The following is a 12736-nucleotide window of genomic DNA, read 5'->3' as shown; positions in this document are numbered from 1 at the left end:
AACAGCAAAGGGCATAGATTCTGCCTGATCTACAACAAACATGCATGCGCACAAAACGCTGGTGCATTTGGAAGGACACACTAGCTTTACAGTCAGCTCCTGGCTTGCCACATTACTAATACTAAGAAAATAAGAAGACATAATCAGTGACAGACGCCCACTGCTCCTACTGTTAATACACCGTCCATCTGTGCAGCTTGGAACATGACAAGATGGCTTACACACAAACACAATCAAATAAATGATGTGTATTTGAAAAAAAAGGCAACCTTTTAAGTTTCTCCACACACAAAAACGATTGCACTTTGAGCATGCATTCTGCAAACGCAGGACAGGATGGGACTGCAGTATCAGCTAGCGTGCACACAAAAAAAAATCCACCCCTACTTCCCCGCCTCCCTCCCTGTGACCTGAAATGCCCTTAAAGAAACAACACACCACCAACAAATCCAATCAACTATTCATAGAAAGGCTGGATTGCATTCTTTCTGATGTGGCCGTTTAGTGTTTCAATCAATTGAGATATGACAGAGTATGGGGGGGGGGGGGGGGGTGGCAGAGAGGTAGAAGCTGTTCTGAAAGCAAATGAGAGGGTCTGAGCTACAAGCTAAATTGGACGACAATGACAATCTTGAATCTGCAGCCATGTGCTTTCTCCTGTCCCACAGTGGAGAAACGAGCCCCAGTTCATTGTCTGAGGGCCACCTGTGTTTCTGCTTCATTTTCTAAAAGGCACAATGGCATTTTCCTGTTTATAGCATCGACATCGCTTTATAAACACTCTAAATGAGGGCATAAATAAAATGTTGGGTTTGCAATTGATGGCTGTGGCCAAAAGGTCATTTGGACCCTGTTCATATTTTTGGCTTCTGACAGCTCTGCTCCTCTTTGCAGCAGGGGAGAAAATGCGGTAGTAGAAAAAAACACAATTTCTCTGTCAGCCAACAAAGATATTTCCTTAGGAAACACTGCTGTGATGCAATTTCGACTAACAGGAGCAGAACTTAGGTCGGCCAGTCGGGCCAACCTGCAGACGAAGCTTTCAGACTACACAAACACTGATCAAGAAAAATACATGGGCAGGTGTGCACGATGCAAAAGATTATCCGAAACAACTAACAACCCCTGAAGAAAAAAGTGTGATGTGTGTGCCATCTCTAAACTTTGACTTCTGCTTAGCGAAGGTGCTGTAGGTCAAAGATGTTGTACGCATGATCTTTGGCATGATCCATGACAACCAAATCAAAAAGAGACAATATTTGATTATCATAAATATCACGTTGAAATGTGCTGTAAAACTAAATATTCACGATTTAAAATCCTTACATTTCACTCAGTGTATACAACAATGTGATTCATTGCAAAGCAGTTATCATTATCCCTATCTATTTTACTACCCGGACAGGTGATGATGGCCCACCTGTTGTTTTATATGTAAATGTAATATTTTACCAATACATAATCTAAAGCCACGGTAAGAAAATATTATACTAAAAAATACATTTTTTTATCAAACTTCTTTCATTTAGCTGAAACTTTTATCCAAAGAAACAAAGTCAAAAGCAAGAATCCTGCAGGTACATTTCCTATCTATAAATCCAACCAGATTATTGTTCCCTCCTGAGAAAATCTACATATCCTACCTGATCATATACATGGCTTTATTTCCTCTAAAGATTTTTTTTTTTTTATCTTTCAGTCACATCATCTAGTCTTTTACACCAGAGAATAAGTCAGGGAGCACACACAGGCCTTTTGACCATTACAAAATATATCCAATTTGTGCTGAGTAAGCTCTTCTCATGTTTCAATGAATTAATTTCATCAAAAACTTCTCTGAGAGGAAACCATAGTGACACATCAGGGGAAAACCGCACAACTCTACCATATGTTCTCATGTTTTACACTGATTATCTCGGGGTGAACTGCCCGGCAGACGCAGCTATTCTAATTAAATGCTAATTTTACTGAAATCCTATAAATCTCTCACTTGGAGAGCGGTGGATTGACGTGATGTGCCCGGCTGCCTATCTGTGTTTGCATCGGGGACAACAAAGAGGAAGATTATGCCAGTCTGCGAAGGGAATCTAGGGCACGTTTGGCGACCTATTTTCCTCGTATTGCCAGGGAGAGTTCACAGTCTGGCGACCATATTTGAGACCTTGTTCGCGAGTTTACAGACAAATTGTGTAAAGTTGTTAAATGATTATTCGGAAAGCGCTTGTTTTTAACACCTTGGAAACTTTACCCCCGAGGTCTGTGGTTCGGTTCAGTCATAACAGCGAGTCTAGGGGAAAATAAATCGCGAAATGCGTACGTTGAAAAAGCCTATCTTCGTTGACATTTTTACGCACTTTACGCACATGCAAAACATCTAAATAAATCTATTTGAATAAAGAGAGGGGTGCATTTAATACTACGCACCTCAATTATAGTTACATGGTCTCTTCCTCCGCGGTGTTCAACTTCAAGTCGGCGGGTTTGATATCTTCTATACGGCGTCGTCTGTTGTGTCCAGCAAAAAAAAAAAAAAAACGCACAAAGCGATATTTGTAGGTTGAGGAGGAGAAAAATGTCTGCTTGCTACGAGACAGCCTCAGTGAGCGGCTACCGGGCCAGGAGAGAGCCGTTTCCCCGCTCTCGGTGTGTGTTTCCCCGCAGGCATCGCGCTCGGTTCACCGGGTGCACACAGGCTGCAGACTACGCCGTCTTTCGTCGCCGATGAACTAGATGCACGAAGTTCAGCTGAGGTGAAGCTCCGTTATACAACCAGCCTAGTGACTGCAGCAGACTGCAGACTATAAGGGCTGCATTTTTTTTTTAAATGACTCCTAAAAATGGGAACAAAGGAAAAGGAACATCACACTGAAATATCTGCAAAAACGAAGCTGTGTTCAGATGATTATAAGAGCTGCCTCACTCCCCCTCCTCCTGCCCCCTCCGCGGATCCAAAAAGCACTATTTGCTTTGGTGAACCATCCATGTGGTGAACTTGATGTCGGCATTTTGAAAAATACATTTTTAGTGCGTCATTAACTTTACTTTGGGCTAAAAAAAAAAGAAGCCAAAAAAACATCCGCTAAATAATGAAGTGCTTCATTGTCACATCGCACTATAAAAAAGATAATGGCCTGCCCTTCTGTTTTATGGCATTACAAATACAGTAAAGTACCATAAGGTCAATATAATTAAACTATTGTAGCGATATATGTAGGTTTAAACTCCATTTTTGGATTATTTAATTAACAAAAAGCCGTTTTTTTCGTTAGAAAATCACCTCCCACAAACAAGCTTACCACATGCATTATCTAGGATATAAAGTCATATTAAAATATGTATTTCAAACAAGCAACAGGCGTCGTTTTAAATAAATTAAATTACTAAATGATACCTTAAATGTGGCTGTTTTGTTTGTAGCCTTTATTTAACCAGGTGAAAGCCCCTTGAGATCAAAAGATCTCTTTTTCAAGGGTGACCTGCAGGACATTAGTTACACATGTAACATAAAAACAACAGAACAACAATAAGGATGACATACAACATAATGTACAGTTTACAAAACTCTATTTACAGTGGCTGTATCACTCTACAAAAAAGCTATAAGAGCTGTAAAAGCAGCAAATCCATTAAAACATAGCTTAATGCATCTGTTATGCTACACACAGGTTTAGCTTAATTATTTTCTGTTTATGCTAGCTAACAAAACACAGTCAGGTGATTTCAATCTGCATTTCACACACCTGTGTGCCTGCTTTAATGAGCTTGTTTCGGTTTCTGCCCCTCTGTAAGGTAATGAAGGTCTAGTTACCCAGTTATGCTCCACAGGTGACTTTGAAAACAAGCCAGGACATGTCACCCAATTTAGCTTACAGACACTTTGTTGATTAATCAGCTGTGGACATGAGGCAAGGCGGAGCTGTTGAAGGACCTGTGTCATTCATAAAGGTATTACAAAATAGGTCCAATGTCAAAACCCATCAAGAGGGGGGGGGGGGGGGGGGGGAAATCCATTATGAGTCTTAATTTAAATACCAATCCAATATGGACTTTATTTGCAATATGTATATATATATTCTTTAATTAATACATTTTTGATTTTGCCAATAAAGGACTGAGAATACAAGTAGAACAGAACATATTTAAGCAATTTGTTCTCTATATGCATGCATGTGTGTGTTCTCTCTCTAAAATATGTTTCTAAAATTGTTAAAAACACCTACATTGCAAACATAGATCGATTGTTATGACTTTATATAATACAAATAAAATGTTAAAATCCATACATGCCGAGTAAAGACACCTGCAAAGTAACTATTTAAAAATGCAGATAAATGAAAGTGCATCAGTTTTCAGATTTAAGAACACACTTCTTTACTGTGATGTAAATTGGTTACTAAATAGCTCAAATCAAATATTAAATTAACTAATTGATTATGATCACCAAGTTTATTTTAGTTAAATTAACAAAAAATAAAGTGAATTGTCCCTTAAAATTGAATTGGTTTGAAGAAATTGTTTTACATAGAAAAATAAATGTTGTTGTGATCTTGATGTGATATTATAATCTCCATGAAATAGAAAATACAATACTTAAAAATAATAAGATACAACAAAAGGCAATGTTATTGTTAAAATCACTGTTTGATTTTCTGATGAAGTTGAAAAGTGATTCCCATTCTGATCCTTCAAAACAGAAGCGAGTGTATGGAGTGGTGTTACATCTATTTATCTTATACACTTAGTGACCCTGATCGGTGTACTGTACGTCTATATCCATCAGCACAGAGAGATACTAGGATTAAGAGTGTGTGTGTGTGTGTGTGTGTGTGTGTGTGTGTGTGTGTGTGTGTGTGTGTGTGTGTGTGTGTGTGTGTGTGTGTGTGTGTGTGTGTGTGTGTGTGTGTGTGTGTGTGTGTGTGTGTGTGTGTGTGTGTGTGTGTGTGTGTGTGTGTGTGTGTGTGTGTGTGTGTGTGTGTGAGAGACTACAGCTCGGCTGCATGTGCTGAGCATAGGCTATAGTTTATAGGGATTAAAAGGTCAATCAAGTTCATATCGATAGAGATTCACCTGATTTGACTCAAGACAAACACAACAAACACACATAATTTTTTTTTGAGTTTGCTAAAGTAAAATAAAGCTGGGTGTTAACAAGATTTTAAAAAATGGGTGGCCCACAAGTTAAAGACTGTTTCTTAATGAAAGCTGTATGTGTGTGCACTTTTATTATCATTGGCTAATTCACTTTCTATTGCTTTGAGTAAATTCTGAACAAAAGCATGACACTATTATCAGTATGTTATTAATTAGAGTACTATTAGTCAAAACTTTTATATATTAAAAAGTATTTTTAAAAGAGTAAAAAAACAATTCTGATTGAACAGACTAACATAAATGTTATAATGACTTTATATGCCTCTTTTATCAGTAAACATTTTATAAGAACAGAGGTATGCGTCTATAAACCTGTTATTGGAGCATGCTATTATATAAGGATTTGTCAAATATTATTCAATTATACATGTTGATACAATATTTGATGTTTCAGGAGGCCTTAAAATGTATTTGATCTGAAAAGAGATAGATTAAACAAATATATATATATATTTATGTAGAAAACATTGATAAAGCTTTGAATTTCAATGACCTTCATCAAATATGACTGTATGTGACTTTGACTGTGTGCATTTATATATGAAAATTATAATTTAACAATGGGTTTTTTCACGGTATATGAAAATGTTTAAGAAAGGATAATCATTTGGAAAGTGGTCTTGACTAAATTAATATTCCCAGTGAGATGTTCCTGAGCAGCAGCTGTCTAACTTATTATAAACTTGAAAATCCAATCATTGCGTATTTTATATATCACTTCAAGTATGATATTAAGAGACGTTTGCACCGCTTAATGGATGTACTGTATTTATGGTATTAAGCACTTATCAAAATCAAAAACCTACACCTTAATGGATATCTGCACTCAACACTCATCAATCTTTCATTTAATCGGATGTGTACACCAATTAGGTAAAAGCGTATTGACAAAGGAAAAGTATAAACTTGTCTATTAACTTCCTTTGATAAGATATTTTTTTGTATTTTGACTGAGAAAGGGTCTGAGGAGGTGAAGAGGAGAAAAGGGCATTGAATCTTTCGGAGGTGGCTCTCTTTTGGCACTGCTAATTTGCAATCAGACACTCTCTCCGAGCATGTCTCCAGACAGTGTGGATGGCAGCTGAGACAAAGCTAGCATTCTCTGCTGACCAGGGCCCCTCTTAGTTTTATTTCAGACCACTGCTCTCAGACACAGTCCATTCTGCGTGGAGCACCCAAAGTACGGCAGCTAGAAGAGAGGAGAGGAGGGAGGAACGAGTCCCGAGCACAAAACAAAGTGGGAGGAGGCTTTCTCGAGGGCCTAAGTGTTTCTCTCCCCGCCCTCGCCTTTTCCTTTCCTCTCCTTGGATGGCACCCCGGCCTTATCCCCCTCTCCAAAGTGCTGCAGTGCCACGCCCCACCTTGCACCATGCAAAGAGTTGTCTGATCCACTCTTTTCAAACTCAGAGAGCTGATCGTGACCTTTCAACATCTTATGAAACTTTTAAAAATCTGATTCTAGAAAGTATTATGAGTTTGTGAAGTTCAGAACACTTTTAAAGCAGCTTAATCTAGATGCTGCACATGTACCAAATCGATAATATATAATAAAGTATATAAGATATTGCCTCCTTGGGAAAAAATAAGTATCTTATCTAGGACAGCACTAATCCAAAACACTGGATCTGTATTGTGTACATCTCCTTCTTTTTTCACAACATTTTTAGGTCATTTTGTAAGTGTAGTTTGACTGCGCATACATGTTTTTACACAAATGAAAGTAATTTGAGAATAATAGCTTTTAATGGGGCTTTAAGAGAAGAACATGTGACCCTTAACTTAAATGTCATGTTTTCAAACTGTGGGCCTATGCACGTCTGAATGTGTCCGTGCACCTGGGATATCACTTTATTATCAACAGTCCTGCGGCTGTACAGTATATTGTGGCTTTGTTGCCACAGGTAACAGGTCAATGATTACCCAGAGGGCCTAGGGTGTCCTCAAGCTCAGGTCAGCAGCACTTCCCCATGAGAGAGAAGGACAAGAGTGACTGCAGCTGCCGCCTGTAACTCTAGGCCTGCGCACTTATCAGAGTCTTATCTGCTGTAAATGCTGCATTCTGTTCACATAGTGATGTGGCCACGCTTCACACTATATTCATGAAGTGACGCATGATCCTTTCTTTTGGGTTGCTTTTGGTCATTTAAACGAGGAGGTGCTGCATTTTTCATGGTCGATTTGGCTGCCACGTGTTCAATGAATCAATGACTGGACTGTTGTCTTCCATTACACATCAATAAAAAAGCAGGCTCCAAAATGAGTAAAGCTAACAGAAACACAGAGGGGGGAAAAAACTGCCTCAGTCCTCGTTTAGGTTTTTGGGTCCATTCCCACAGGTTGTCTCACTTATTAGCTGCTTTCCTGCACTGGACCGAAGAGCACAATCCCTCTCAGTCTCACTCGAAACACATAACAATACCAGGAATGGCTGCATTTGTGTAGTACGACCATTAGGCAACATCCGACCGCTTAATTCATTCAATTTCTACCCACTGCCGTGCCAGCACAATTGGCCTGAAAAGGCGCAGGTGGGGGGCAGAGGAGGTTGGCAAGCTTGTTGCTCAAATGCAAGTAAGCTAACGTTGTTCTGCTGGAGGACCGGATGGGTTTAAAGCTCAGGACAGAGGGTAGACTGATGGGAAAATGGAGACCTCGAGGTAATACCAGCTGGTCAGCCAGACCCCTGACCCTGAGCTTGACCCTCACTGTATCTTTAGCAGTGCAAATTACTGCATGGTATGCCTCCACTTTCTCCCCCATTCAACCCTTTCATTTCTTCACTTTCGATGATTTTGGATGACCACAAACAGCCATTGTCGCTGCAGACCACGAGAACAATTGGGTTCTTATGCTGTGGCCGGTCAGAGGATGGGAGGGTAAACTTCAGCAATGACGGCGTTAAGTAAATTATAGCTCCGATGGCCTGTGTGGTTTGGAGAGGCTGCGCTTTGTGAGAGGTCCTGCAACCACAAAGCCCCAGTTCAGCACATTCGTTGCAAAAATCACGACGCCACGGCAAGTCATCTCTCTCAATTTGTTCATTCAACCACTTTTAGCTAACAATAAGCACAAGTAGCTCTTTTTTTCGATAGTACTCACACTGTCTGAACTACACTGAGTCACATCTTGGGAATAATTGTGTGACTGCAGGGTAATGGAGGATAGCCACAGTCCTATGATCCCTCTCTTCCCCGTCTCACATCGAGGCTCCGCCTGTCCACTGTCCTCCCGCGCTCCGGTCGCTCCGCCCTCCCGCCCTATCCCCTTTCTACATGACATCATCTGCACATCTGTCGTCCCAACAGGGTGCTATAGGGACACAGACAGGCCACACAATTAGTAGAGCTCTCTCCCTCTGCTTTTGTCACCACATCTTTTTTTTCCTTTTTAAGTCTCTCTGTTCTTCTTTATTCCCTATCTCTATATTTCTAACTGTTTTACATTCATTTGTCGTTTTAAAGTTAAAGCCTTTTATTGTCATTATACACAGAGTATAACGAGATTCAGAGTGCAACTCTGTCCCGGTGTGCAAAAAATACAAACAAATACATAACACTAAAAAACACGGCAATAGGACAGACAACATACACAATCATACGGGGAATAAATAGTTAAACATATTGATATCAAAATAGTATATAAAGTGCATTAAAAGTGTGTGTATGTGTGAGAATGGTTACGGTTATTGCATTATGTGTGGTGGTTGAGCAGCCTGACGGCCCAGGGGTAGGAACTGTTTTTGAGTCTGTTTGTCCGGGACTTGAAGCTCCTGTCTCTCCTCCCAGAAGGCAGGAGAGAGAACAGTCCGTGACCTGGGTGAGAGCTGTCCTTTATTCTTTTGTTAGCTCTGCTGAGGCGGCGGGAGGTGGAGATGTGTTCCAGAGAGGGCAGGGGGCAACCGATGGTTTTCTCTGCCACCCTGATCACTCTCTGCAGGGCTTTCTTGTCCGCAGCTGAGCATCCTGCATACCACCCCGAGATGGAGTATGACAGCACGCTCTCGATGGTCGCCCGGTAGAAGGACACCAGGCCTAAACACCTTTTTTTCTACCCTTTTCCCCCTGCTGCATTATGTCCTGTAACAATATGGTTGCATTTGTCCGTTTCCTACAATGTGGCATGTACATTTGAGCAGGCAGGAAACAGCCATTAAACTAAATGATCCATGGGCCTGACCCCGGCCTCGACCCGTGTGATTGTGAGCAAACTCAATCACCGAGGTCAGCGCTAACACGATGTGACTCATACCAAAGTTGTTGTTTTTTCTTCACTTTGTCTGATTTGAGCTATTAGAGCCTGCTCAAACCGGTTAAGAGCTTGTGGTTGTATTAATTTGTGTGTTAGTGTGTGTGTGTGTGTGTGTGTGTGTGTGTGTGTGTGTGTGTGTGTGTGTGTGTGTGTGTGTGCGTGCGTGTGTGTGTGTGTGTGTGTGTGTGTGTGTGTGTGTGTGTGTGTGTGTGTGTGTGTGTGTGTGTGTGTGTGTGTGTGTGTGTGTGTGTGTGTGTGTGTGTGTGTGTGTGTGTGTGTGTGTGTGTGTGTGTGTGTGTGTGTGTGTGTGTGAGAGAGAGAAAGAGAGTGGGAGCGATTTTTAAGTGTGTTTCGACTGTGAGGCCCAAGTATTTCCAAAGGGAATAGAAACTTACAGAAGTGTAACACATGTTTGATTCTTCATGTACGAATTACTAACAGATCAAATTAAGTCGTACTGGATCAAACCAGCTGCAGTGGGATGACAATCCTTAGCCATGTAAGTGAACAAATACAATTAATATAATAATTTAACGCTTCAGAAAAAAAATCAAGAAGGGTTGACAAGGGTTAAAAAGCACTATTCCTAACTATTCCTATTTAAAACAAGCAGGATTTTTATTATATTAAAATGTGAACAAAATAAGAAAGTTGAATCATTTGCTCCAGGAAGATGAGGAATTGCTTCACTAGGAGTGGTGTCCTCATATGACCCAAAACAACTCAGATATCAGAATGCAACCGATGGGATTTGAACCCGGAGTGCACAGAGGGATCCTCATACTGACGACCATCCCACATTCTTTAACAAAAACCCTAAAGTATGCACGTTATTTTGAATTAAATTGTGTATGCAGGACTCTAAATTGTTGCCTGGCTTACCTATAAAAGCATTTATTCCTAGCAGCTTAAGTTGATGTTGGAAAGTGTAGAATATACTGTTAAATTCTCTAGAACCAATCATTGGATAACAGATTCAATTAATTTAATTGTATTCCATTTTAGATTCTCTTAAAGCGAATATTTTATGGGTCGCGTGTTTGCACGAACAAACGTGACGGTTACATTTTGAAATGTTGATGGTAGGAACCAAGATGGTGGAACCTGTGTTTGGTGGTGGGAACTACGGGCAGCTGTACAGCTCCTGCACTTTGAAACATGGGAGTAAAGTGCCCCCTTGAGGATATCAAAATAAAGGACTCACTTCAAACACTCCTGAAATGAGACACGGCAATGTCGAAGTGGCCTCTGGATCTACACGAAACAATTTTACAAAACTTGAAAGTGAAATTTGAAGTGTAAAACAAAAGAAAGACATCAGAAGGAGGAATCTCTTATGTTTTCTGTCTACATGCATTTTTTATAAAAAAAAACCTCAATGATACTATCGTAATGTAGTAATTAAAATATTATTTGCGTATTGATTGCCTGACGCTAGCTATTATAGCTTCTATTTTGTGTAAAAGGGACATGTTTTACTCAGAAGAGAAATCTGGTTTGTTTCTGGTGCTTTGTCTCCCTCTGCAGTTAGAACTGAGTAAAGACAGTTTGGAAACAAAGTCAAGTGAGATACAAAAGAATAATGGAAAAATAGCAAAGAACTATGTATGGAAACTACTTAAAGGCAACAAGTCTGTATTTGTTCGTGAAAAATGCTTGTTTGTGTTATGTTGTGCATATCTAAGTCTCTTTAAATAACCGTGAGCAGTCTAAATACCAAATGAATGTGCTGTGAATCTGTTTTCTAGATCATTCGTTGACATATCTTGGGCAGGTCTTGTAATTTTCCCATTCTGGCTTTGTAAGTTGCTCATGGTGACCATTTGTGGTGATGCCGTGTTGCCGTTTCATCGACATCTGCAACAGGTTTACAACTTCCAAATCTGTTTTTCCACACCGAAAACATAAATACCCGTTTACACAAAGGAATTGGTTCTGAAGACGTTTATGTGCCCTTGTGGCATTGTTCAAAAAACCCTTCATCTGCTTGACACCAAAAAAAAAGTTACTTCAAAGGCAATAATTGCTGAAATGTAGAATTGTTGTTTCTGGAAACAATTTCCTGCTGTCAGCTTTTGTCGGGTTCCATAAATGCTCTAAACTGTGTGAATTAGATTTGATTACAAAGTCGTTTTCTGTTAGTAGTGTCATAAATACTGTCCCAGCCTGTTGGCATTGTTTTTACTTGTCACACTGCGTAATCCCATCACAGCGCAGGGGGGGCGATGCTCCTTCCCCAAACCACACTCATATTTCTTGTGCATTCCAGCGTGTGTTTTACCCTATGGTTACCCATTAAACATATTAGCACCATGTGTTTGTCATGCCACATTACAGTCTAAACAATGCCTCTGAAATATCCCATATGCACTTGTCTGACCTAAACCAATTAAAGACATCAGGGTGTCCCAGTGGATCAGAGACACACGCGATATATAGGAGCGAAGCCTTTGATGCAAGTCTTTTCCCATCTAATACAATTCTGATGCCATATTTAAAGAATAAGGTTTATATTTTTCTTATGTAAACAGTTTCAGTGTTGTCCCATCACTGTCAGATCCTAAATATATAATTTAGTTTGGCTTAAAAAGGGAACGTCATTATCTTACACAGCTGGGGCTATGAATCATTCAGGATGTATCCATTTGTTGGGTATTACTTTCTGCGGCGGATCAATGTGAGCTGGAGATTGTGTCATAGGAGTTTTAGCCTAAAGAAGCTTTAAACAAATGAATAACCAGAGTATTTTTGGATATTATTTAACCATGGAATATTTCACTAAAGGAAGGTGAGATTTTTTTATGTTGACAATGTCTGTTGAACTTTAAAACCCTTTCAAATGTGGGGTTGTTTCGCATGTCATATGTGGTGACTGTCATTATCCCACAGGCCCCGGGGTGTTTCTTAGATGGTCTTGGTAATATAAAAGATGAAAGTATATATATAGAATTTTCACTATTTCATTTGTCTATTTCATTCAAGCAGGAGTATAGAAGAACAGGCTCTACTATGTAGTTATACTCCTTGTGTAGAGTACCTTCCTTTACACTTGTAACTGCATGTGAATGGGATTGTATTTTGAAACACTTTCTTTTATGAGCCCTGCTATTGTGCAGAAAAATGTCGCTTATGACAAATGATCAGTCATTGTTATTATCAACACTAGTTTCCTCGACTACCCTTAAGAAACCCAGTTTAGGATCCTGTGCTCAACAACAAGATGGACCCAAAAGCCCATAGATCCATGAGACACAGTTATTCATCTGGACTTTCTAGGCCTGCTTCCAGCTTGAGGCCCCTCACTGCAGTGTCTCCCCTCACTCGTCATATGTGGATG

Source organism: Pseudochaenichthys georgianus, chromosome 23 (genome assembly GCF_902827115.2).
Source record: "Pseudochaenichthys georgianus chromosome 23, fPseGeo1.2, whole genome shotgun sequence".
Classification (NCBI taxonomy): domain Eukaryota; kingdom Metazoa; phylum Chordata; class Actinopteri; order Perciformes; family Channichthyidae; genus Pseudochaenichthys; species Pseudochaenichthys georgianus.
This window is presented reverse-complemented; position numbering follows the sequence as displayed.